The 26,048-nt window shown below is 47.3% G+C and overlaps 1 long non-coding RNA gene across 1 annotated transcript; it reads right to left on the bottom strand.

Annotated features, from left to right (window-relative positions):
* Window positions 1–22,274: 22,274 nt before the first annotated feature.
* Window positions 22,275–25,848, bottom strand: LOC120967414 (uncharacterized). The gene is made up of 4 exons (XR_012187301.1): window positions 25,304–25,848; window positions 24,836–25,205; window positions 23,980–24,051; window positions 22,275–22,744 (listed from the first exon to the last, which is right to left on the bottom strand). It is a non-coding gene; the product is annotated as an uncharacterized lncRNA (long non-coding RNA).
* Window positions 25,849–26,048: the final 200 nt, after the last annotated feature.

Here is a 26,048-nt window from a genome sequence, read left to right as displayed (position 1 = left end):
TATAGATTCTCGTGCGCGCAGTACCGGTGAAGTATTCATCCAGGGAACGGTTGTCATGTTCCCCTGCCATCTTGCGAACATCGCCACCGATGACCAAGGAGTTGATGCGGCAGGTTCTATGTTCGCACACGACTCAGGCCATGGAGAAGATGCTACTAGTGGATGCGATGGTTCGGAAGTGGAAGAAGCTGCCAGTATGCACGCGGGCCTCGGACGTGCTCGTGGTGCACATGATGTCGTGCTTAAACGTGTGCGTGCGGCGCTACTTGCTGGTCCTGTCGTCGGGCGTGGCCGTGGAGGTGATGACAATGCCGTCGGGGACGCCAGTGACGCTCGACGTGGTTGTCGACACTTGGGCTTGGCTGGTCGCAGCAGAATGCGCCCGACTCTGACGAAGTGGCAAGGCGGCCGTACCGAAGTTGTTCCATCTTCGCTAAATGGCAGCAGCAATGATGCAACCAGTCCTGCCAACGTTAACCAAGGTGACTGTACAGAAAGTGTTCCATCTTCAGTAAATGGCAGCGGCAATGATGCAACCAGCCCTGCCAGCAACGTTAACCCATGCATCCGTGTGGAGTTGAACAAAGGTGTTGTTCCAAAGAGTGACCCTGGAGTACAAGGTGAAGTAGCTGACACCGGCAGCAACAATGGTTAGTATTCTGCATGAGTTATTTAAGTTAGTCCTTGTCTGATGTCATTGTGAGTAATTTGTGGCACTAAATTCATGTTAATTTCTAGAGAATGTTAGTTAATTTTAGCTGAAAGTAATTCAGTTCTTGTTCTGAATATTCTGTAGGCTCAAATGCTAATAAAAAAAAGAAGCGAAGATGGTACCCAGACCATCAAAAGCAAGAAATTTATGCCATGATATTAGAGCGGACAAATCAAGGCGTACTAAACCAAGGGGTGGTTGACGAGGTGGCAGAGTTTTGTCAAGTTAATTACCAGACTGTTCAAAACATATGGTCGAGAGGCAAGAAAGCCGGTGGTATTCATGGAGTAGCAAACAAAAGGGTGAAAACTTGTGGCCGCAAGAAGATACTGTTTGATTCAGATGCCATAAAAAAGATTGAATTGAGCAAAAGAACTACGCTCAAAGATCTTGCTAATGAGCTTCAAATGGCGAAGACAACTTTATGGAGAAGGTTGAAGGAGGGCAGACTGAAGCGCCATACAAATTCAATTAAATCCACATTGACTGATGACAACAAGGTAGGTCGGATTCGGTTTTGTTTATCCATGTTGGATGAGCTAAGTGTGCCTGAAGAACCCAGATTTAAAGGCATGTACAATGTCATTCATATTGATGAGAAGTGGTTCTACCGCACTAAAGGTACTCAGAACTACTACTTGGCACCTGATGAAGAAGAACCCTATCGCAGCACACAGAGCAAGGGATTTATCGAGAAAGTGATGTTCTTGGCAGCAGTAGCAAGGCCTCGTTATGATGATCATGGTGTCATGACATTTGATGGCAAGATTGGAATTTGGCCATTCACATATCAGGACTTTGCAAAGAGGCGTAGCCCTTACCGAGATAGGGGGGAAGAGGTAACCAAGGTTTTGCCGTTGGTGACGAAGGATGTTAGTAGAGATTATATGGTGAACAAGCTTCTACCTGCCATCAAGGCTTTGTGGCCGGCTTCGGAACGCGGACGCATAATATACATTCAGCAAGATAATGCAAAGACCCATATTGCTGTGAATGACAGTGTGTTTTGTGCAGCGGCACAGGCGGATGGATGGGATATTAGGCTTACATGTCAGCCACCGAACTCACCTGATTTGAACATTCTTGACTTAGGGTTCTTTGCGGCACTTCAGGCTCTTTTTGAGAAGATGTCCCCTGGTAAAATTGCTGATATTGTTGCAAGGTTCCGCACATGAGGAAGACATTTCTGGCAGCACTCGAAATGCTTCCGGACGTAGTACCCTGCGATGCTGATGTTGTAATTGCTGCTATTGAAGCCCTTCCAGATGCTTGATGTACTTCATGTGGCTTGTTATCACTAATAATCTTAGCGACTTCGTTATTTATACAATCATGAATTTAAACATACTCGTACTGTACTTGTAGCCTTATTCATAATCTCAGCGAACTCGTTCTTTGTTTTCTGATGCTTATTACTCCATGCCATCAAGTAATCTTAAAAGAACTTGTTGTTATTTTTTTGGGTGATTTTTATTACTCCATGACTTCGACTTATCTATTGCTTTGAGAGTAGAATGTTGCAAGTAACAATAACCAACAAAATGAGCTTTATTCATGCCAAAGTATGATGTCACTTAACAAACTCATGCAATACAAAAAAGACTTTGGGCACATTGAAAATTTATGAAATCACACCAAATATTTAGTGCTAAGCAGAGAGTAGTTGCGTCACTGATTATGTGGTAATTTCTTCATCATCTTTGGATCATACGATGATATCAAGGACTTCAGTATGAAATCCCTATATGATTCCATTCCTGGGGGTACCGAGTCCGGCATTGAATCTGGGGCATAAAATCATTCCACACGCACTTCACTTGCTCTGGCAGCTTGCAATGCTTCAAACTCTGAATCGATGGTCTCAGCATCGCTATCCACCTCATCATTCTTGATGGCCTTGTCATTTACCACGTTGCTCTTATCGTTCTCCTCGCCATATTGATGCTCCCCTTGATCGACGCCTCCAGTTGTCGCGCTAAAAGTTAGAACAAGGCATGTCATACTACATGTACAGATATGATGGATAAGAGCAAACGTATAAGTGGGACTAACCAAAAATCGGTGATGTTATTTGACATGACGGATATTCCATAGATACAGCAAAGGTCAGTGCGCTGAGCATTGCTTGACATGGCATGCTTGAAGAGGCCAATGCGGCGTACGGTTCGGACACCGCGCAGTTCACGACCTCGTTGGCGGTGGTGATTCCCGCCTTGGAAGAAGTTACAGACCGGATGTCGAGCACCATGTGTGCGCAATAACCCGGCTTGTTGGACACCGCCGTTGTCTGCCGTGGCCGCATCATGCAAAATCTGGTCGCCGAGCTTCACGTTGGACAACAGAGGCGACGAGTCCTCGGCGAGACACCGGCCGTGGTCTTGCACCTCACTAAACAGGCCCAAGGACTCGTCCGTTTCTTCCACCTGACTGAACAGTTCCATAGCGGGATCATCCTCTTGGCTAAAAACATGCAGCAACGAGTTGAACCTATCTTCCTCTAGCGTGAACGGATCCATGGTGGAAGAGAAAGGGCGTCCGTTCAGAAGTTTTGTTCGTGTGATGTTTTCTGTTCTCAGGAGAAAGGAGAAGGCTTGGATCAGGTAGAGAAAATTGTTCTATACGCTCTCAAAAGGAAACACTAAAATAATGGGATTGCATGGGACGGGAGGATATACATTTTCCTAATTAATGATGGGGCCCTTTTTTCCCAACAAACGCATTAAGTGCTTGGCTTGATTTTAGCATCAGGAGGATAGCTACCCATGTATGTGGCGGTGGAGGGGTAAAAGAGGGATTAAGTGAGATTACAACAAATACACCTTACATAGTGAAATTTTTGTAAAAAAATGCACCTTAGATAAAGGAACGGAGGGAGTATATCATAACAGTAGCTCAACTCATAGAACTTCTCATGATCAAGTAACAAGCTATTCACATGTTAAAGTATAGATCATAAACTTTCTTGAAAACTAACAAACCGTGTTATTAGTCATCAAACAATTACAATTCATCTTCAGGAAGGGTCTATGTCAGAGCTTTGATTCAGCAAACTCCACATACTCAACTATCATTTAGTCTTTCACAATTGCTAACACTCACGCGATATTTATGGGTTCAAAGTTTTAATCAGACACAGAGAAAGATAGGGGCTTATAGATTCGCCTCCCAACCTTTTACCTCAAGGGTAATATCAACAATAATAGTTCATGATGCCTTACATCCAATTGGATATATATATCAGGATCTTTCCAACACAATGTGCTTGCCAAAGGATAAAATGTAAAAAGGAAAGGTGAAGATCACCATGACTCTTGCATAAGGTATAAGACAAGAATAAAAGATAGGCCCTTCGCAGAGGGAAGCAGAGGTTGTCATGCGCTTTTATAGTTGGATGCACAAAATCTTAATGCGAAAGAACGTCACTTTATATTGCCACTTGTGATAGGGACCTTTATTATGCAGTCCGTCGCTTTTATTGCTTCCACATCACAAAACCGTATAAAGCTTATTTTCTCCACACTAATAGATCATACATATTTAGAGAGAAATTTTTTATTGCATGCACCGATGACAACTTACATGAAGGATCTTACTCAATCCATAGGTAGGTATGGTGGACTCTCATGGCAATATTGGTTTAAGGGATGTTTGGAAGCACAAGTAGTATCTCTACTCGGTGCAAAGAATTTGGCTAGCATGAGGGGGAAAGGCAAGCTCAGCATGTTGAATGATCCATGACAATATACTTTATTTCGGATATAAGAAAACATAACCCATTATGTTGTCTTCCTTGTCCAACATCAACCTTTTAGCATGTCATATTTTAATGAGTGCTCGCACTCATAAAAGATGTCCAAGATAGTATATTTATATGTGAAATCTCTCTTCCCTCAATATTTTTCATGAAATGTTCAAGTGACCAGTACAATGTTTGCTAACCTTCAATAAATTTACCACCTCTACTTCTTATATGTGAAGTCATTACTCCCCATGGGATAAGCATATGAAACATATATAATTTCAGATTTATGATATTCAAATCATTCAACTATTTACTCATAGGACATAAGTGAAGCACACGAGTAAATGACAAACTACTCCAAAAAGATATAAGTGAAGATCAATGAGTAGTTAAATAATTATTTAGCTATGTGAAGACTCTCCCATTTAATAATTTCAGATCTTGATACTTTATTCAAAAAGCAAGCAAAATAAAATAAAATGACATTCTAAGAATAGCAAACATCATGTGAAGAAGCAAAAACTTAGGATCAACCGATACTAACCGATAGTTGTCGAACAAGAAAGGTGGGATGCCAACCGGGGCATCCCCAAGCTTAGACGCTTGAGACTTCTTGAAAGATTAACTTGGGATGGCTTGGGCATCCCCAAGCTTGAGCTTTTGTGTCTCATTAATTCCTCTCATATCACGGTCTCCCTAAATCTCAAAAGCTTCATCCACACAAAACTCAACAAGGACTCGTGAGATAAGTTAGTATAAACCAATGCAAAAACCTTATCATACTCTACTGTAGCAAATCACTAAAATTATTATTCAACATTGCATACTAAATGCCTCTGCATATTTAATAGTCCTATCCTCAAATAGAATTATTAAAGAAGCAAACAATGCAAACATAACAGCAATCTGCCTAAACAGGACAGTCTGTAAAGAATGCAGCAAGATCCATACTTCCCTAGCTCCAAAAATTATGAACGAAAACTACCACTGTAGTAAATTTATTAGAGCTTATTATGCTAAAGGTTTCAACATTTTATCACATTCTGACTTTTCTAGGGAATTTTTGCAACAGCGGTAAACTTTCTGTTTTCAAACAGCAACATGAAGACTTGTAAAACAGGCATAGTAAAGGCTATCAATGCCACTTTTATTGAAATAAAAGATGCAAAACATTGTTCTAAATAACAGCAAGCAAAACCTAACAAAATAAATTAACGCTCCAAGCAAAACACATATCATGTGGTGAATAAAAATATAGCTCCAAGTAAAGTTACCGATGAACAAAGACGAAAGAGGGGATGCCTTCTGGGGCATCCCCAAGCTTAGGCTCTTGGTTGTCCTTGAATATTACCTTGGGGTGCCTTGGGAATCCCCAAGATTAGGCTCTTGCCACTCCTTATTCCATAGTCCATCAAATCTTTACCCAAAACTTGAAAACTTCACAACACAAAACTCAACACAAAACTCGTAAGCTCCGTTAGTATAAGAAAATAAAACTACCACTTAGGTACTGTTGTGAACTCATTCTAAATTCATATTGGTGTAATATCTACTGTATTGCAACTTCTCTATGGTTCATACCCTCCGATACTACTCATAGATTCATCAAAATAAGCAAACAACACAATGAAAACAGAATCTGTCAAAAACAGAACAGTCTGTAGTAATATGCATCAAACGTATACTTCTGGAACTCCAAAAATTCTGAAATAAATTGGTGGACCTGAGTAATTTGTCTATTAATCATATTCAAAAAGAATCAACCTAAAATAACTCTCCAGTAAAACATGGCAGCTAATCTCGTGAGCGCTAAAGTTTCTGTTTTTTACAGCAAGATCACAAAGACTTCACCCAAGTCTTCCCAAAGGTTCTACTTGGCACAAACACTAATTAAAACATAAAACCACATATAACCAGAGGCTAGATAGATTATTTATTGATAAACAGGAGCAAAAAAAAGGAACAAAAATAAGATTGGGTTGTCTCCCAACAAGCGCTAACGTTTAACGCCCCTAGCTAGGCATGATGATTTCAATGATGCTCACATAAAAGATAAGAATTGAAACATAAAGAGAGCATCGTGAATAATATGACTAGCTCATTTAAGTCTAACTCACTTCCTATGCATAGGGATTTTGTGAGCAAATAACTTATGGGAACAATAATCAACTAGCATAGGAAGGCAAAACAAGCATAACTTCAAAACTTTAAGCACATAGAGAGGAAATTTGATATTATTGCAATTCCTACAAACATATATTACTCCCTCACAATATTTTTCAGTAGAATCATGAATGAATTAAACAATATAAAAATCACATAAAGCATTCTTTTCATGATCTACAAGCATAGAAATTTTATTACTCTCCACATAAGCAAAATTCTTCTCTTTCGGAATAGTGAGAGTATCATAAGAGACTCGAATACTATAAATTGTTTTCACATTAAATGAGTAATGTTCAGAAAAAGGGTAATCATAATCATGACAAGTTTTATAAATATAAGCATCACTACTTTTTATAGCATAAGTTTCATCACAATAATCATCATAAGTAGCAACTTGGTTCTCATCATAATCAATTGAAACCTCTTCCAAGATAGTGGAATCATCACTAAATAAAGTCATGACCTCTCCAAATCCACTTTCATCATTAATGTAGATTGCGATGACGATGATGGCCCCGGAGGCACTTCGGTGCCACCGGAAGCGAGGGGGAGAGAGAGCCCCCCTCCTTCTTCTTCTTCTTCCTTGACCTTCTCCCTAGATGGGAGAAGGGTTTCCCCTCTGGTCCATGGTCTCCATGGCGTGGGAGGGGCGAGAGCCCCTCCGAGATTGGATCTGTCTCTCTGTCTCTCTCTGTTACCGCGTTCCTTGATTCTGCCCTTTCACCGTTTCTTTTATAATCGGAGATCCGTAACTCCGATTGGGCTGAATTTTGGACACGATCTCTATCCGGATATTAGCTTTCTTGCGGCGAAAGAAGGGCTCCAACCACCTTACGGGGTGGCCACAAGGGCCCAGGGCACGCCTGACACCCTGGGCGCGCCCCCCTGCCTCGTGGCCCCCTCGGGCATCGTATCCGTTGATTCTTCTTCCCAAAAATCAAATATATTCCAAAAAAAAACTCTGTCAGTTTTTATCCCGTTTGGACTCCGTCTGACATGGATTTTCTGCGAAACAAAAACATGCAACAAACATGAACTGGCACTGGGCACTGGATCAATATGTTAGTCCCAAAAATAGTATAAAAAGTTGCCAAAAGTATATGAAAGTTGTATAATATTGGCATGGAACAATCAAAAATTATAGATACGACGAAGACGTATCAATAATTAACAAGCATGTTGTAACATTAACGCCCAGAGATCCTTCCTCGACTCCCTGCGAGAAAGCAATCACGGGGCCACATATCTCAAGTATCCCTTTCTAGTTGTAAAAGATCAGGATATAAGTCTGAACGTCTGTTACCGTGGACACGACTATTAATAGATAATCTTCCCTGCAGGGGTGCACCACGTTTTCCAACACGCTTGATTACTCTGGCCGTACACACTTTTCTGGGTCAATGCCCGGCCTCAAAAAATCAACACGTCGTAGCCCTACCTAGGCTCAACAAAGAGGTCCCTGTCGGTCTACATCCTAAGAGCATCTCCAGCCGCGCCCCCAACAGGCCCTCCCCAGGCGTTTTTGCCACGCCGGCGCCGAAAAACGGCCCAGTCGCCCCCCCAGAAGCCTGTTTTTCGCCGGCTCGGGCCGAAACTAGTGCCGGCGGACCCAGGCAACCCGGCGCCTGGGTGCCGGCACAAGCGAAAAGGGCGCGTGGGTCTGCCCTGTCGGCAAGTCGAGCGCCTCTTCCTGCCGTTTCTTCCCGCTTTTCCCCACTTCCCTCCCATTCTCTCCATTCCTCTCGCCAATCTCCCTCCCGCTCGCCTCCCAGCCGGCCGCCATGCCACCGAAGAAGTACATCGTCCCCCGCGCCGTGGCAACCGCGACCGCCTCCGTCGCCCAGCCGAAGCAGAGGAAGCCGAGGGCGCCGCCGTCCAAGCCACCGGGCATGACAAACACCGAGTGGAGGGCGGAAGTTCAGCGATGGGAGGCTGTCACCGTCGACCGGCGGAACAGGGCAATCGCCAAGAAGGCCCGTGACAACGCGGCGCGTGCGGCTGCGGCTTCGGCGGACCAAGCCGAGGCCGAGGCGACTCGCGCAGGGATGATGAATCCACCCGGCAGCCACGCCCAGTACGCGCCCTGGGGCCAGCAAGGCGTCGGCTCTCTGTCATCGCAGCCATGGGGATGCACGCCCTCGCCGGGCTACACCGACGGGGACGCGCACGGTGGGTTCAACCCCAACGTCACCTTCCCCATGGACACCCAGCCCAGCGCACGCCCTCGCCCGCCTTCGCCGGCGTGCAGTACCCTCCATACAACTACTCGCCGCCCTCCTACGCTTCCTCCCCGATGCCCCCTCTCCGCCGTGGCGCGCTGCCCTTCTCGCACCTCGGCGACGCTGACGAGACCGAGGCCGACATGGACGACATCATCGCGACAGGCTCGGCCGCGGCCGCCGCGTCGGTTCGTCACCCCGGACGATACGGTGGATCTCAGCGGCGGCATGGACGGCAAGCTCGGCTACGTCTATGGCGAGGAGGAGCAGGAGGAGGACGACGAAGAGGAGGAGGAGGAGGAGCCGGCGACTATTCCGGCGAGGAGGCGCAAGAAGAAGTAGCGGGCGGCCAGGTCCGGCGAGCCGTGCATCAAGTGGGCGTCCAAGGAGGAGGAATGCCTCGCCGAAGCATGGAAAGTCGTCTGCCTCGACCCGACCACCGGCACAAACCAGAGCATCAAGACGTACTGGGAGTGCATCAAGGCCGAGTTCGACGAGCGCAAGCTCGTCGACCCCTACTTTAAAGGCGTCTACATACAGCGCGGGGCGAAAGCGATGGCGAACCATTAGTGGAGTATCTAGGGGGTGTGCAACAAATGGCATGGGATCGTCGAGGAGGTCGCGGCTCGCTCGGAGAGCGGCGCTAGCGTTGAGGATCAGGTATGGCATGCCGGTCTCCCGCCTCTCTTCGTCGTGTGCGCCCGCCAACTGTTTGTTCGTCCGCGCAGTTGCTGCGCATGTTCACCATGTATTGGCAGGGCAACAACGACGCCGAATTCAAGTACCTCCATGTTTACAAGAGCATTGACAAGTGCGAGAAGTGGGCGGAAGTCCGGCGCACCCTCGACAAGGCCAAGGAGACCTACAAGCCGGACGCGCCGACTCCGGGCGCGTTAGAAGGGTGGCCGGACGGCAACAAAGGTGCCAAGAAGGGGAAACACGCCGACGCGGCCACCACTCGAGTGCAGGAGTCCATCAAGCACCGCCTCACCGACGCACAGGCCCGGGCCGCCCTTCGTGAAGAGAAGACCGAGGCACGATGGTCGGCGTTGATTTCGAGCAACGCCGTCAAGCTCGGCCTACTCCGGACCAACGTCGCCGCGAAGAAGAGAAACACCGACCTGGCTTTCCTGCTGGGCGGGGCGGACATGCTCCAGAGCAATGACGAGGCGGTCAAGGCGTGGTACTTGGCGGAGCGTGGCCTCATCCTGAACCAGCTTCCCTCGACGCCACCGCCGACGCCGACGCCCACGCCGCCGCCGCCGCCAAGTGCGATGATGCCGCCGAGACTCCCCGCAGCATAGAAGCCACGCCGACGCCGCCCAGCACAAAGACACCGCCAAGCCCACGCATGCTGACTCCGCCGACGCTGGAGGCCGACCTCGCTGTCTGATGCGCACGCGCGTCCTTTCTGCTTTTTGGACGCCGAACTTTTCATTCGATCGCCGAAGTTGTGGCCGCTTGATCGCCGGATTTGTGGCGTCTATTTTGTGAGCGGGAATGAGACTACGTTTGAATTTGCCGCGCCTGGGGGGCGGTGCCTGGGGGCGTGGCTGGGAGCTAGGTCGCCCCCAGGGGCCAATCTAGCGCCGGTTCGCCCCCAGGCCGCTCTTTTTCGGCGCCGTGGAGGGCTGAACGACTGGAGATGCTCTAAGCACTCCGGGGTCTGGGCCCATCGCCCGTTGCACTCCGGGTCATTGCGAGCAGGGCGGGTCCAGGCTCCACCTTTACATGGTTGGTGCCGGCCCAGCCGTGCCGTAGTGCTGAACTGGACGTCTGACAAAGCTTCGGCTAATACTACGTCATCGAGGCCCATAACTATTCTCGCGTGGTGGTTAGTGCGTAAAGGCCAAAGGCCAACTCAAAACAAATACCCAAACCATAGTGTATTATTACCTTGCGAAGACGAGCAGAGACTCACGATCGATGTGACCCCATTGCCCCGTCTCGTGGACTTGCGGCAAGGGCCCAGAATGCCGGGCCGTGCCACGTAATTATCTTGCGGGTGCTCTCCAGGCCCGCTCGACTTTCACAAAGGTCTCAAGTAGAGTCAAGGTATCCGTGTGTCCAAACATCAAGGGGAAAACCCGAGGAGTCACCCTCGGTGGATTCCACTCGATGTAATCATCAAGGTGAATGTAAGAGGAACCACCCTCGAGGTTCACACTTGAGGGGTTGCACGATAGAGTCGTATTGGAAGTGGTTAAGGAGGAATCACCCTCGATGACCACGACCGAATAGCTACACTACAGATATCTCATCAGGAGTGATGTGCAAGGTATCACCCTCGACACTCGATGGTAACTCTACAGAGTCGAGCAACAAAAAGGGGCATGATGTGATGTGAGGTGTCGGGCTCTGGCCGTCGATCACGTTGATCGAGTCGCCGATGATGAAGCAGGGGCAACAAGGACAGGGTGGGGTCACTGATGGATCACTACCCAACCTATAAAGCAGTTTAGGATAAGCAGGTAAGGTACAATGAGTAGGTTACAAAAGCAGGCTATGCATCAGAATAGGAGTAATCAATTATAGTAGCAAAATCTAATTCAAGCATGAGAGAATGGAATGGGCGATATCGAGATGATCAACGGGGGGGGGGGGGGGGGGGCTTGCCTGGAAGCTCCGCTAAAAGGGAAGAAGGGTCGTCGTTGACGTAGTCGATCACAGCGACAGCGGTCTCGGGGTCTACCGGAGAGAAGAGGGGGAAGAAACAGTAAATACAAAGCACACAGATGCATGACATGACAATAAGCGGTGTTAGGGGTGTTCTAACGTTGCACTACACACTAGCGGCGAAGGGGGACAACATCCGGGAATGCTTTCCCAAAGTTTGGCATTTCCGGACAGATGAAACGGAGGGGGACGGTTACATGTTCGCTATGCTAGGGATGTGTGACACACGAACGGACCTTTTATTCGGATTGTCTCGTCGTTCTGAGCAACTTTCATGTATAAAACTTTTTCATCTCATCTACGGTTTATTTTATATGATTTTTTCAAAGTTCTAAATACTATTTTGGAATTAACAGATTAATTTAATGGAAAACATTTATGACACTGATACGTCTCCAACGTATCTATAATTTTTGATTGCTCCATGCTATATTATCTACTGTTTTGGACATTATTGGGCTTTATTATTCACTTCTATATTATTTTTGGGACTAACCTATTAACCGGAGGCCCAGCCCAGAAATGCTGTTTTTTGCCTATTTCAGAGTTTCGCAGAAAAGGAATATCAAATGGAGTCCAAACGGAATGAAACCTTCGGGAACGTGATTTTTAGGAAGAATATGATCCAGGAGACTTGGACCCTACATCAAGAAACAAAGGAGGAGGCCACGAGGTAGGGGGCGCACCTACCCCCCAGGGCGCGCCCTCCACCCTCGTGGGCCCCCTGTTGCTCCACCGACGTACTCCTTCCTCCTATATATACCTACGTACCCCCAAACGATCAGATACGGAGCCAAAAACCTAATTCCACCGCCGCAACCTTCTGTACCCACGAGATCCCATCTTGGGGCCTGTTCCGGAGCTCCGCCGGAGGGGGCATCCATCACGGAGGGCTTCTACATCAACACCATAGCCTCTCCGATGAAGTGTGAGTAGTTTACTTCAGACCTTTGGGTCCATAGTTAGTAGCTAGATGGCTTCTTCTCTCTTTTTGGATCTCAATACAATGTTCTCCCCCTCTTTCGTGGAGATCTATTCAATGTAATCTTCTTTTGCGGTGTGTTTGTTGAGACCGATGAATTGTGGGTTTATGATCAAGATTATCTATGAACAATATTTGAATCTTCTCTGGATTCTTTTATGTATGATTGGTTATCTTTGAAAGTCTCTTCGAATTATCAGTTTGGTTTGGCCTACTAGATTGATCTTTCTTGCAATGGGAGAAGTGCTTAGCTTTGGGTTCAATCTTGCGGTGTCCTTTCCCAGTGACAGTAGTGTTGGGAATCGTAGCATAATTTAAAATTTTCCTACGCTCACCAAGATGCATCTATGGAGTCTACTAGCAACGAGGGGAAAGGAGTGGATCTACATACCCTTGTAGATCGCGAGCGGAAGCGTTCCAATGAACGTGGATGACGGAGTCGTACTCGCCGTGATCCAAATCACCGATGACCGAGTGCCGAACGGACGGCACCTCCGCGTTCAACACACGTACGGTGCAGCAACGTCTCCTCCTTCTTGATCCAGCAAGGGGGAAGGAGAGGTTGATGGAGATCCAACAGCACGACGGCGTGGTGGTGGATGTAGCGGGTCTCCGGCAGGGCTTCGCCGAGCTTCTGCGAGAGAGAGAGAGGTGTTGCAGGGGAGGAGGGAGGCGCCCAAGGCTTGGATCTTGCTGCCCTCCCTTCCCCCCACTATATATAGGGCCAAGGGAGAGGGGGGGGGCGCAGCCTTGCCCCTTCCTTCAAGGAAGGGTGCGGCCAGGGGGGAGTCCTTCCCCCCCAAGGCACCTCGGAGGTGCCTTCCCCCTTTAGGACTCTCCCTTCTTTCTTATCTCTTGCGCATGGGCCTCTTGGGGCTGGTGCCCTTGGCCCATATAGGCCAAGGCGCACCCCTTACAGCCCATGTGGCCCCCCGGGGCTGGTGGACCCCCTTGGTGGACCCCCGGACCCCTTTCGGCACTCCCGGTACAATACCGATAAAGCGCGAAACTTTTCCGGCGACCAAAATAAGACTTCCCATATATAAATCTTTACCTCCGGACCATTCCGGAACCTCTCGTGACGTCCGGGATCTCATCCGGGACTCCGAACAACTTTCGGGTTTCCGCATACATATATCTCTACAACCCTAGCGTCACCGGACCTTAAGTGTGTAGACCCTACGGGTTCGGGAGACATGCAGACATGACCGAGACGCCTCTCCGGTCAATAACCAACAGCGGGATCTGGATACCCATGTTGGCTCCCACATGTTCCACGATGATATCATCGGGTGAACCACGGTGTCGAGGATTCAATCAATCCGTATGCAATTCCCTTTGTCAATCGGTATGTTACTTGCCCGAGATTCGATCGTCGGTATCCCAATACCTAGTTCAATCTCGTTACCGGCAAGTCTCTTTACTCGTACCGCAATGCATGATCCCGTGACTAACGCCTTAGTCACATTGAGCTCATTATGATGATGCATTACCGAGTGGGCCCAGAGATACCTCTCCGTTTACACGGAGTGACAAATCCCAGTCTCGATCCGTGCCAACCCAACAAACACTTTCGGAGATACCCGTAATGCACCTTTATAGTCACCCAGTTACGTTGTGACGTTTGGCACACCCAAAGCACTCATACGGTATCCGGGAGTTGCACGATCTCATGGTCTAAGGAAAAGATACTTGACATTGGAAAAGCTCTAGCAAACGAAACTACACGATCTTTTATGCTATGCTTAAGTTGGGTCTTGTCCATCACATCATTCTCCTAATGATGTGATCCCGTTATCAATGACATCCAATGTCCATAGTCAGGAAACCATGACTATCTGTTGATCAACGAGCTAGTCAACTAGAGGCTTACTAGGGACAGGTTGTGGTCTATGTATTCACACATGTATTATGATTTCCGGACAATACAATTATAGCACGAATAATAGACTATTATCATGAACACAGAAATATAATAATAACCATTTATTATTGCCTCTAGGGCATATTTCCAACAGTCTCCCACTTGCACTAGAGTCAATAATCTAGTTACATTGTGATGAATCGAACACCCATTGCGTCCTGGTGTTGATCATGTTTTTCCCTAGGGAGAGGTTTAGTCAATGGATTTGCTACATTCAGGTCCGTGTGCACTTTACAAATATCTATGTCTCCATTTTGAACACTTTCACGAATGGAGTTGAAGCGACGCTTGATATGTCTGGTCTTCCTGTGAAACCTGGGCTCCTTCGCAAGGGCAATAGCTCCAGTGTTGTCACAAAAGAGAGTCATTGGGCCCGACGCATTGGGAATCACCCCTAGGTCGGTAATGAACTCCTTCATCCAGACTGCTTCCTGTGCTGCCTCCGAGGCTGCCATGTACTACGCTTCACATGTAGATCCCGCCACGACGCTTTGCTTGCAACTGCACCAGCTTACTGCTCCTCTATTCAATATATACACGTATCCGGTCTGTGACTTCGAGTCATCCAGATCTGTGTCGAAGCTAGCGTCGACGTAACCCTTTACGACGAGCTCTTCGTCACCTCCATAAACGAGAAACATATCCTTAGTCCTTTTCAGGTACTTCAGGATATTCTTGACCGCTGTCCAGTGTTCCTTGCCGGGATTACTTTGGTACCTTCCTACCAAACTTACGGCAAGGTTTACATCAGGTCTGGTACACAGCATGGCATACATAATAGACCCTATGGCCGAGGCATAGGGGATGACACTCATCTCTTCTATATCTTCTGCCGTGGTCGGGCATTGAGCCGTGCTCAATTGCACACCTTGCAATACAGGCAAGAACCCCTTCTTGGACTGATCCATACTGAACTTCTTCAATATCTTGTCAAGGTATGTACTCTGTGAAAGACCAATGAGGCGTCTTGATCTATCTCTATAGATCTTGATGCCTAATATATAAGCAGCTTCTCCAAGGTCCTTCATTGAAAAACACTTATTCAAATAGGCCTTTATACTTTCCAAGAATTCTATATCATTTCCCATCAATAGTATGTCATCCACATATAATATGAGAAATGCTACAGAGCTCCCACTCACTTTCTTGTAAACACAGGCTTCTCCATAAGTCTGTGTAAACCCAAACGCTTTGATCATCTCATCAAAGCGAATGTTCCAACTCCGAGATGCTTGCACCAGCCCATAGATTGAGCGTTGGAGCTTGCATACTTTGTTAGCATTCTTAGGATCGACAAAACCTTCCGGCTGCATCATATACAACTCTTCCTTAAGGAAGCCGTTAAGGAATGCCGTTTTGACGTCCATCTGCCATATCTCATAATCATAGTATGCGGCAATTGCTAACATGATTCGGACGGACTTCAGCTTCGCTACGGGTGAGAAAGTCTCATCGTAGTCAACCCCTTGAACTTGTCGATAACCCTTAGCGACAAGTCGAGCTTTGTAGATGGTCACATTACCATCTGCGTCCGTCTTCTTCTTAAAGATCCATTTGTTTTCTATGGCTCGCCGCTCATCGGGCAAGTCAGTCAAAGTCCATACTTTGTTTTCATACATGGATTCTATCTCGGATTTCATGGCTTCTAGCCATTTGTCGGAATCCGGGCCCGCCATCGCTTCTTCATAGTTCGAAGGTTCACCGTTGTCTAACAACATGATTTCAAGGACAGGGTTGCCGTACCACTCTGGTGCGGAACGTGTCCTTGTGGACCTACGAAGTTCAGTGGCAACTTGATCCGAAGCTTCATGATCATCATCATTAACTTCCTCCCCCGTCGGTGTAGGCACCACAGGAACATTTTCCCGCGCTGCGCTATTTTCCGACTCGGAAGGGGTGACTATCACCTCATCAAGTTCCACTTTCCTCCCACTCAATTCTTTCGAGAGAAACTCCTTCTCTAGAAAGGACCCGTTCTTGGCAACGAAGATCTTGCCTTCGGATCTGAGGTAGAAGGTGTACCCAATAGTTTCCTTAGGGTATCCTATGAAGACGCATTTTTCCGATTTGGGTTCGAGCTTTTCAGGTTGAAGTTTCTTGACATAAGCATCGCATCCCCAAACTTTTAGAAACGACAGCTTAGGTTTCTTCCCAAACCATAATTCATACGGTGTCGTCTCAACGGATTTAGACGGTGCCCTATTTAAAGTGAATGCGGCAGTCTCTAAAGCATAACCCCAAAATGAGAGCGGTAAATCGGTAAGAGACATCATAGATCGCACCATATCCAATAGAGTGCGATTACGACGTTCGGACACACCATTTCTCTGAGGTGTTCCGGGCGGCGTGAGTTGTGAAACTATTCCACATTTCCTTAAGTGTGTACCAAATTCGTGACTTAAATATTCTCCACCACGATCTGATCGTAAGAATTTTATTTTCCTGTCATGTTGATTCTCAACCTCACTCTGAAATTCCTTGAACTTTTCAAAGGTTTCAGACTTGTGTTTCATTAGGTAGACATACCCATATCTACTTAAATCATCAGTGAGAGTGAGAACATAACGATATCCTCCGCGAGCCTCAACACTCATTGGACCGCACACATCGGTATGTATGATTTCCAATAAGTTGGTTGCTCGCTCCATTGTTCCGGAGAACGGAGTCTTGGTCATCTTACCCATGAGGCATGGTTCGCACGTGTCAAATGATTCGTAATCAAGAGACTCCAAAAGTCCATCTGCATGGAGCTTCTTCATGCGCTTGACACCAATGTGACCAAGGCGGCAGTGCCACAAGTATGTGGGACTATCGTTATCAACTTTACATCTTTTGGTATTCACACTATGAACATGTGTAGCATCACGTTCGAGATTCATCAAAAATAAACCATTGACCAGCGGGGCATGACCATAAAACATATCTCTCAAATAAATAGAACAACCATTATTCTCAGATTTAAATGAGTAGCCATCTCGAATTAAACGAGATCCAGATACAATGTTCATGCTCAAAGCTGGCACTAAATAACAATTATTGAGGTTTATAACTAATCCCGTGGGTAGATGTAGAGGTAGCGTGCCGACGGCGATCACATCGACCTTGGAACCATTCCCGACGCGCATCGTCACCTCGTCTTTTGCCTGTCTCCGTTTATTCCGTAGTTCCTGATTTGAGTTACAAATATGAGCAACCGCACCGGTATCAAATACCCAGGAGCTACTACGAGTACTGGTAAGGTACACATCAATTACTTGTATATCACATATACCTTGGGTGTTGCCGGCCTTCTTCTTGTCCGCTAAATATTTGGGGCAGTTCCGCTTCCAGTGACCACTTCCCTTGCAATAAAAGCACTCAGTCTCGGGCTTGGGTCCATTCTTTGACTTCTTCCCGGTAACTGGCTTACCGGGCGTGGCAACCGCCTTGCCGTCCTTCTTGAAGTTCTTCTTACCCTTGCCCTTCTTGAACTTAGTGGTTTTATTCACCATCAACACTTGATGTTCTTTTCTGATCTCTACCTCAGCTGATTTCAGCATTGAATACACCTCGGGAATGGTCTTTTCCATCCCCTGCATATTGTAGTTCATCACAAAGCTCTTGTAGCTTGGTGGAAGCGACTGGAGGATTCTGTCAATGACCGTGTCATCCGGGAGATTAACTCCCAGCTGAGACAAGCGGTTGTGCAACCCAGACATTCTGAGTATGTGCTCACTAACAGAACTGTTCTCCTCCATTTTACAGCTGAAGAACTTGTCGGAGACATCATATCTCTCGACCCGGGCATGAGCTTGAAAAACCAGTTTCAGCTCCTCGAACATCTCATATGCTCCATGTTTCTCAAAACGCTTTTGGAGACCCGGTTCTAAGCTGTAAAGCATGCCGCACTGAACGAGGGAGTAATCATCAGCACGCTGCTGCCAAGCGTTCATAACGTCTTGGTTCTCAGGGATTGGTGCTTCACCTAGCGGTGCTTCTAAGACATAATCTTTCTTGGCTGCTATGAGGATGATCCTCAGGTTCCGGACCCAGTCTGTATAGTTGCTGCCATCATCTTTCAGCTTGGTTTTCTCTAGGAACGCGTTGAAATTGAGGACAACGTGGGCCATTTGATCTACAATACATAGTGTAAAGATTTTTTAGACTAAGTTCATGATAATTAAGTTCATATAATCAAATTATTTAATGAACTCCCACTCAGATAGACATCCCTCTAGTTATCTAAGTGAAACATGATCCGAACTCAACTAGGCCGTGTCCGATCATCACGTGAGACGGACTAGTCAAGATCGGTGAACATCTCCATGTTGATCGTATCTTCTATACGACTCATGCTCGACCTTTCGGTCCTCCGTGTTCCGAGGCCATGTCTGTACATGCTAGGCTCGTCAAGTCAACCTAAGTGTATTGCGTGTGTTCCGAGGCCATGTCTGTACATGCTAGGCTCGTCAACACCCGTTGTATTCGAACGTAAGAATCTATCACACCCGATCATCACGTGGTGCTTCGAAACGACGAACCTTCGCAACGGTGCACAGTTAGGGTGAACACTTTCTTGAAATTATTATAAGGGATCATCCTATTTGCTACCGTCGTTCTAAGCAAATAAGATGCAAAAACATGATAAACATCACATGCAATCAAATAGTGACATGATATGGCCAATATCATCATGCTCCTTTGATCTCCATCTTCGGGGCACCATGATCATCTTCGTCACCGGCATGACACCATGATCTCCATCATCATGATCTCCATCATTGTGTCTTCATGAAGTTGTCACGCCAACGATTACTTCTACTTCTATGGCTAACCGTTTAGCAACAAAGTAAAGTAAATTACATGGCGTTATTCAATGACACGCAGGTCATGCAAAATAATAAAGACAACTCCTATGGCTCCTGCCGGTTGTCATACTCATCGACATGCAAGTCGTGATTCCTATTACAAGAATATGATCAATCTCATACATCACATATATCATTCATCACATCTTCTGGCCATATCATATCACATATATCACTTGCTGCAAAAACAAGTTAGACGTCCTCTAATTGTTGTTGCAAGTTTTACGTGGTTTGTAGGTTTCTAACAAGAACGTTTTCTTACCTACGTATGACCACAACGTGATTTGCCAATTTCTATTTACCCTTCATAAGGACCCTTTTCATCGAATCCGTTCCGACTAAAGTAGGAGAGACAGACACCCGCTAGCCACCTTATGCAACTAGTGCATGTCAATCGGTGGAACCTGTCTCACGTAAGCGTACGTGTAAGGTCGGTCCGGGCCGCTTCATCCTACAATGCCGCCGAAACAAGAAACGACTAGTAGCGGCAAGAAGAATTGGCAACATCAACGCCCACAACTTCTTTGTGTTCTACTCGTGCATAGTAACTACGCATAGGCCTGGCTCATGATGCCACTGTTGGGAATCGTAGCATAATTTAAAATTTTCCTACGCTCACCAAGATGCATCTATGGAGTCTACTAGCAACGAGGGGAAAGGAGTGGATCTACATACCCTTGTAGATCGCGAGCGGAAGCGTTCCAATGAACGTGGATGACGGAGTCGTACTCACCGTGATCCAAATCACCGATGACCGAGTGCCGAACGGACGGCACCTCCGCGTTCAACACACGTACGGTGCAGCAACGTCTCCTCCTTCTTGATCCAGCAAGGGGGAAGGAGAGGTTGATGGAGATCCAACAGCACGACGGCGTGGTGGTGGATGTAGCGGGTCTCCGGCAGGGCTTCGCCGAGCTTCTGCGAGAGAGAGAGAGGTGTTGCAGGGGAGGAGGGAGGCGCCCAAGGCTTGGATCTTGCTGCCCTCCCTTCCCCCCACTATATATAGGGCCAAGGGAGAGGGGGGGGCGCAGCCTTGCCCCTTCCTTCAAGGAAGGGTGCGGCCAGGGGGGAGTCCTTCCCCCCCAAGGCACCTCGGAGGTGCCTTCCCCCTTTAGGACTCTCCCTTCTTTCTTATCTCTTGCGCATGGGCCTCTTGGGGCTGGTGCCCTTGGCCCATATAGGCCAAGGCGCACCCCTTACAGCCCATGTGGCCCCCCGGGGCTGGTGGACCCCCTTGGTGGACCCCCGGACCCCTTTCGGCACTCCCGGTACAATACCGATAAAGCGCGAAACTTTTCCGGCGACCAAAATAAGACTTCCCATATATAAATCTTTACCTCCGGACCATTCCGGAACCTCTCGTGACGTCCGGGATCTCATCCGGGACTCCGAACAACTTTCGGGTTTCCGCATACATATATCTCTACAACCCTAGCGTCACCGGACCTTAAGTGTGTAGACCCTACGGGTTCGGGAGACATGCAGACATGACCGAGACGCCTCTCCGGTCAATAACCAACAGCGGGATCTGGATACCCATGTTGGCTCCCACATGTTCCACGATGATATCATCGGGTGAACCACGGTGTCGAGGATTCAATCAATCCGTATGCAATTCCCTTTGTCAATCGGTATGTTACTTGCCCGAGATTCGATCGTCGGTATCCCAATACCTAGTTCAATCTCGTTACCGGCAAGTCTCTTTACTCGTACCGCAATGCATGATCCCGTGACTAACGCCTTAGTCACATTGAGCTCATTATGATGATGCATTACCGAGTGGGCCCAGAGATACCTCTCCGTTTACACGGAGTGACAAATCCCAGTCTCGATCCGTGCCAACCCAACAAACACTTTCGGAGATACCCGTAATGCACCTTTATAGTCACCCAGTTACGTTGTGACGTTTGGCACACCCAAAGCACTCATACGGTATCCGGGAGTTGCACGATCTCATGGTCTAAGGAAAAGATACTTGACATTGGAAAAGCTCTAGCAAACGAAACTACACGATCTTTTATGCTATGCTTAAGTTGGGTCTTGTCCATCACATCATTCTCCTAATGATGTGATCCCGTTATCAATGACATCCAATGTCCATAGTCAGGAAACCATGACTATCTGTTGATCAACGAGCTAGTCAACTAGAGGCTTACTAGGGACAGGTTGTGGTCTATGTATTCACACATGTATTACGATTTCCGGACAATACAATTATAGCATGAATAATAGACAATTACCATGAACAAAGAAATATAATAATAACCATTTATTATTGCCTCTAGGGCATATTTTCAACAAAGCGTCCCCGAGTCGGCATAGCCAAGGACTCTTTAAGACACTACGAGACCACTGTAAAACCAACCGTGGAAAGGCGGACCACTAGACGTCGAACCCCAATCTCATATCATGCATCTGTCGGAAAGATATCCTAAGAGCTACTTGAATTCCCACTTATAAACTCCCGAAACTTTCTGGTTATGCAATCTGGTGTTGGGGATACAGGGGACACAAAATATATATCACCCAAACTAACAATCCCTAGATCCAGCTGTATCCATCCGTCAACACATAACCAAGAAACCTTCGGAAATCATTTACCTCAACCTTCGAAAAGCATCCGTTATACTAGTTATGGCAATACTCCCGAACTCCCACCCCAGTACTGGGTGGCGTCGAGGTGATCTCACCAACAACTGCATAAAAGAGATTTTCGATGTCGGTGAAACTCAGGTATTCCAGAACTACAACGATAAAATTGTGACGACAACACCTCGGAGCTCAACTCCCCGGGACACTGCCACAACCCCTAAATGTCAGGAGGCACCAAGAACAATGTTCTCGTCACAAAACCATCGGAACGATTCCAAGATACCCGCGTGATCCTAAAAAAATTTAGTGAAATTTGAGGAGAGAAGAGTCAAAACTTCTACGTCAGGAGACCTCACCAGAGCGACGAAGGGACTGAGGAGTAAAAAGAATCCTACTCTCCGATATATATAATCCTAAGACTCAAAACATTTTTGTTCTAGACTCAACAACGTCAGCGATTGGATCAAGCAGGGGGCTCCTAAGTCGGGGATGGCTCTGATTACCAACTTGTAACACCCACGATGCGGCTATATCTCCCACGTGTCGAGGCACGACTTAGAGGCATAACCGCATTGTGGTTTGTCGCAAGAAGGGTCATCTTCACACAATCCCATGTAATGAACAAGAATGGGATAAAGAGTTGGCTTACAATCGCCACTTCACACAATACATAAATAAAACATACATCATTCAGAGTACACATAGACCGACTACGGTCAAAACCAAAAGAAAAGAAGATAACCCAACTGCTAGATCCCTGATCGTCCCAACTGGGCACCACTACTGATCAAAAAGAACAGAAACAACACAACGAACAAGATCTTCATCGAGCTCCCACTTGAGCTCGGTTGCGTCACCTGCACTGCCATCGTCGGCACCTGCAACTGTTTTGGAAGTATCTGTGAGTCACGAGGACTCAGCAATCTCACACTCGCGAGATCAAGACTATTTAAGCTTATAGGAAGGAAAAGGGTAGTGAGGTGGAGCTGCAGCAAGCACTAAGCATATATGGTGGCCAACATACGCAAATAAGAGCGAGAAGAGGAGCAACGAAACGGTCGTCAACTAGTAATGATCAAGAAGTGATCCTGAACTCCTACTTACGTCAAAAATAACCCAAGAACCGTGATCACTTCCCGGACTCCGCCGAGAACAGACCATCACGGCTACACACGCGGTTGATGCATTTTAATTAAGTCGAGTGTCAAGTTCTCTACAACCGGACATTAACAAATTCCCGTCTGCCACATAACCGCGGGCACAGCTTTCGAAAGATAATACCCTGCAGGGGTGTCCCAACTTAGCCCATTATAAGCTCTCACGGTCAACGAAGGATAAACCTTCTCCCGGGAAGACCCGATCAGTCTCGGAATCCCGGTCTACAAGACATTTCGACAATGGTAAAACAAGACCAGCAAAGCCACCCGAATGTGCCGACAAATCCTGATAGGAGCTGCACATATCTCGTTCTCAGGGCACACCGGATTGTCCAAGCTTCCGATAGGCGAGCCCAGAGTTGCCCCTGGTGGCCACCGGCGACTGACAGGTTGGACCAACACTCAGAGGAGCACTGGCCCGGGGGTTTAAAATAAAGATGACCCTTGAGTCTGCAGAACCCAAGGGAAAAGGCTTAGGTATGCAAATGGTAAAACCAAGGTTGGGCCTTGCTGGAGGAGTTTTATTCAAAGCGAACTGTCAAGGGGGTCCCATAAATCACCCAACCGCGTAAGGAACGCAAGATCAAGGAACATAACACCGGTATGGCAGAAACTAGGGCGGCAAGAGTGGAACAAAACACCAGGCATAAGGCCGAGCCTTCCACCCTTTACCAAGTATATAGATGCATTAATTAAATGAGAGATATTGTGATATCCCAACATAATTATGTTCCAACAAGGAGCAATCTTCATCTTCACCTGCAACTAGCAACGCTATAAGAGGGGCTGAGCAAAAGCGGTAACATAGCCAAACAACGGTTTGCTAGGAAGGGTGACAAAGGTTAGAGGTTCATGGCAATTTGGGAGGCTTGATAAGCAAGTGGTAGGTAGCGCAGCATGGCAATAGAACGAGCAACTAGCAAAGCAAAGATAGAAGTGATTTTGAGGGGTGGTCATCTTGCCTGAGATCCCGCTAGGAAGAAGAACGAGTCCATGAAGAAGACAAACGGATGTAGTCGAACGAATCCTCACAACTCCGGAACGAAACCGAAGGTAACGAGAGAAGCAACCCGGAAAGAAACAAACAACATAGTAAACAACCACCACATACACATGGCATGATGCAAAAACAAATATGATGCATGTCCGGTTTAATGAGGCATGGCATGGCAAAGTGCAACAAACAACACTACAAATTAAGTGGAGCTCAATATGCAACGAGTTGCATATTGACGAAACACCACATCAATTATTTAGTTCTCTCTCATTTATGTACCCAACAATATTAAATGTTATTAAACATGGCAAGAGGTGAAGCATGGTAATACTATCTATCTAGGCAAGTTTAAATGAGGCCGGAACAACAAACAACAATTCCGAAAAATCCTCATGTCCATATTTTAGATTTGGTACTGTTCTGCCCAAAACCATATTTTATTGTTATTAAACAGTAAAACAAGGTGCACCATGTTAATCTATGCATTTTTCTACCCCATTTACATATAAAGTTTAATAAAATCCGAGCTACGGTTATTTAGTTATGAAATAAATCATTTTAACATGTTATTTGAGCAAATTTAATCAAACAGCATTTTAAACAATTTTAACATGGGTGAAAGTGGCATATTATTAAACTACACAAAATTCTAAGCATTTTACATGTTTAAATCATTTTAATCCGATGCACGGTTGTGAAGTTATTATATGCATGAAGTTCAAGGGTTTTTCTGCAAATCTGTTAATTCCCGGGAAATTAGGAAATTCACAGAACAGGAAAAAAAAAGTAGCAGGCCGAAACTGCTGGGCGCTGGGGCTCACCATGGGCTGAGGCCCAGGTCGGTGGTGGCGGCTGGGGCAGATCTGGAGGGGAAGCAGGCTGGGCCTTTGGAGCTGGCTGACGACGCGGGGCCCACGTGGAAGGTTGAAGCGGTCAATGGACGCATACGGGAGACGATGCAGCGGCTGCTGCTCGTTGTAGGGGAAGCAGAGGCGCGGTCGTCCTGCTTGAGCAAGTGCGAGGCAGGGGAGGTAGCCGGCGGCGGGGACGGCGCAAGACGGCTGGAATCGGGCGAGGCGGCTTGGACTTGGCGGATCCAGGTGGTGGAGGACATTCCCGGCGGCGGACTTGACGGATCGTTGCAGGAGAAGGCCCTTGGCAGCCATAGTGGAGCTTCCGCTGCTCCTGCACCTGACGAGAGAGAGAGAGAGACCGGGGCATGAGAGAGGTTAGGGAAGGGGGACGGGATGGAGAGTACAAGAAAGCAGGGGACGCAAAGCAACGGTGACCTGGAACTCCAGCGGCTGGCCACGGGTGATGTTGGCGACGGGAGGTTCGAAACGACGTGGATCCGGGCAGCGAGGCGGCTGCAAGTTCCAACCATGGCATGGTGCTGCTGTACAGAGAACAAAACAGAGTTGAGAGGCACGAGAGGAAGAGAGCCGAGAGGGAAAAGGAGGGGAGGGGAAAGGAGCGGGGCAGTGGGGAGCTGCTGGTGGCGCCAGGCGAGGGGTCCCAGTCCGGTAACTTGTCGGACGGTGATGAGGTGTTGCGCAAGGGGAGGAGCGCATGGCCTCGGGCGCCTGGCTGCCGATGCAGAGGAGCGAGACAACGCAGAGGTTGGAGAAGCTCGGGCATGAGCACGGGATCGAGGCCCTGGCTCTCTCCTGCGGGTGTTTCTGTCGTCGGTTGGAGGATCGAGGGGATCCAGAGGAGAGCGCCGGTTGGGTAGGTTCGAAGGCGACTGACCGGTGGCTGAAATCGAGGAGAAGGTGGGTGGAAGGATCAGACAGATCCCGAGGAAGAGTGGCGGCGGCGCTAGGGTAGGATCCCTAGAAATTAGGGTTTTGTCTAAAAATGGACACGGAGGTCTATATATATAACAAGTGAATTTTGATAGGGGCATTTGGTCCCTCTGATTAAAATCGGACGATCGAGAAAATAATAGGTAGGGAGTCCAAATAAGAAAACGGAGATGTTTTGTAGATGTTAGGGGATGATCCGGACCCAACGGTCACAACAAACCGGGTCGGG

The sequence above is a fragment of the Aegilops tauschii genome, chromosome 6, assembly GCF_002575655.3.
Source record: "Aegilops tauschii subsp. strangulata cultivar AL8/78 chromosome 6, Aet v6.0, whole genome shotgun sequence".
NCBI classification, from domain to species: domain Eukaryota; kingdom Viridiplantae; phylum Streptophyta; class Magnoliopsida; order Poales; family Poaceae; genus Aegilops; species Aegilops tauschii.
This window is presented reverse-complemented; position numbering and strand designations above follow the sequence as displayed.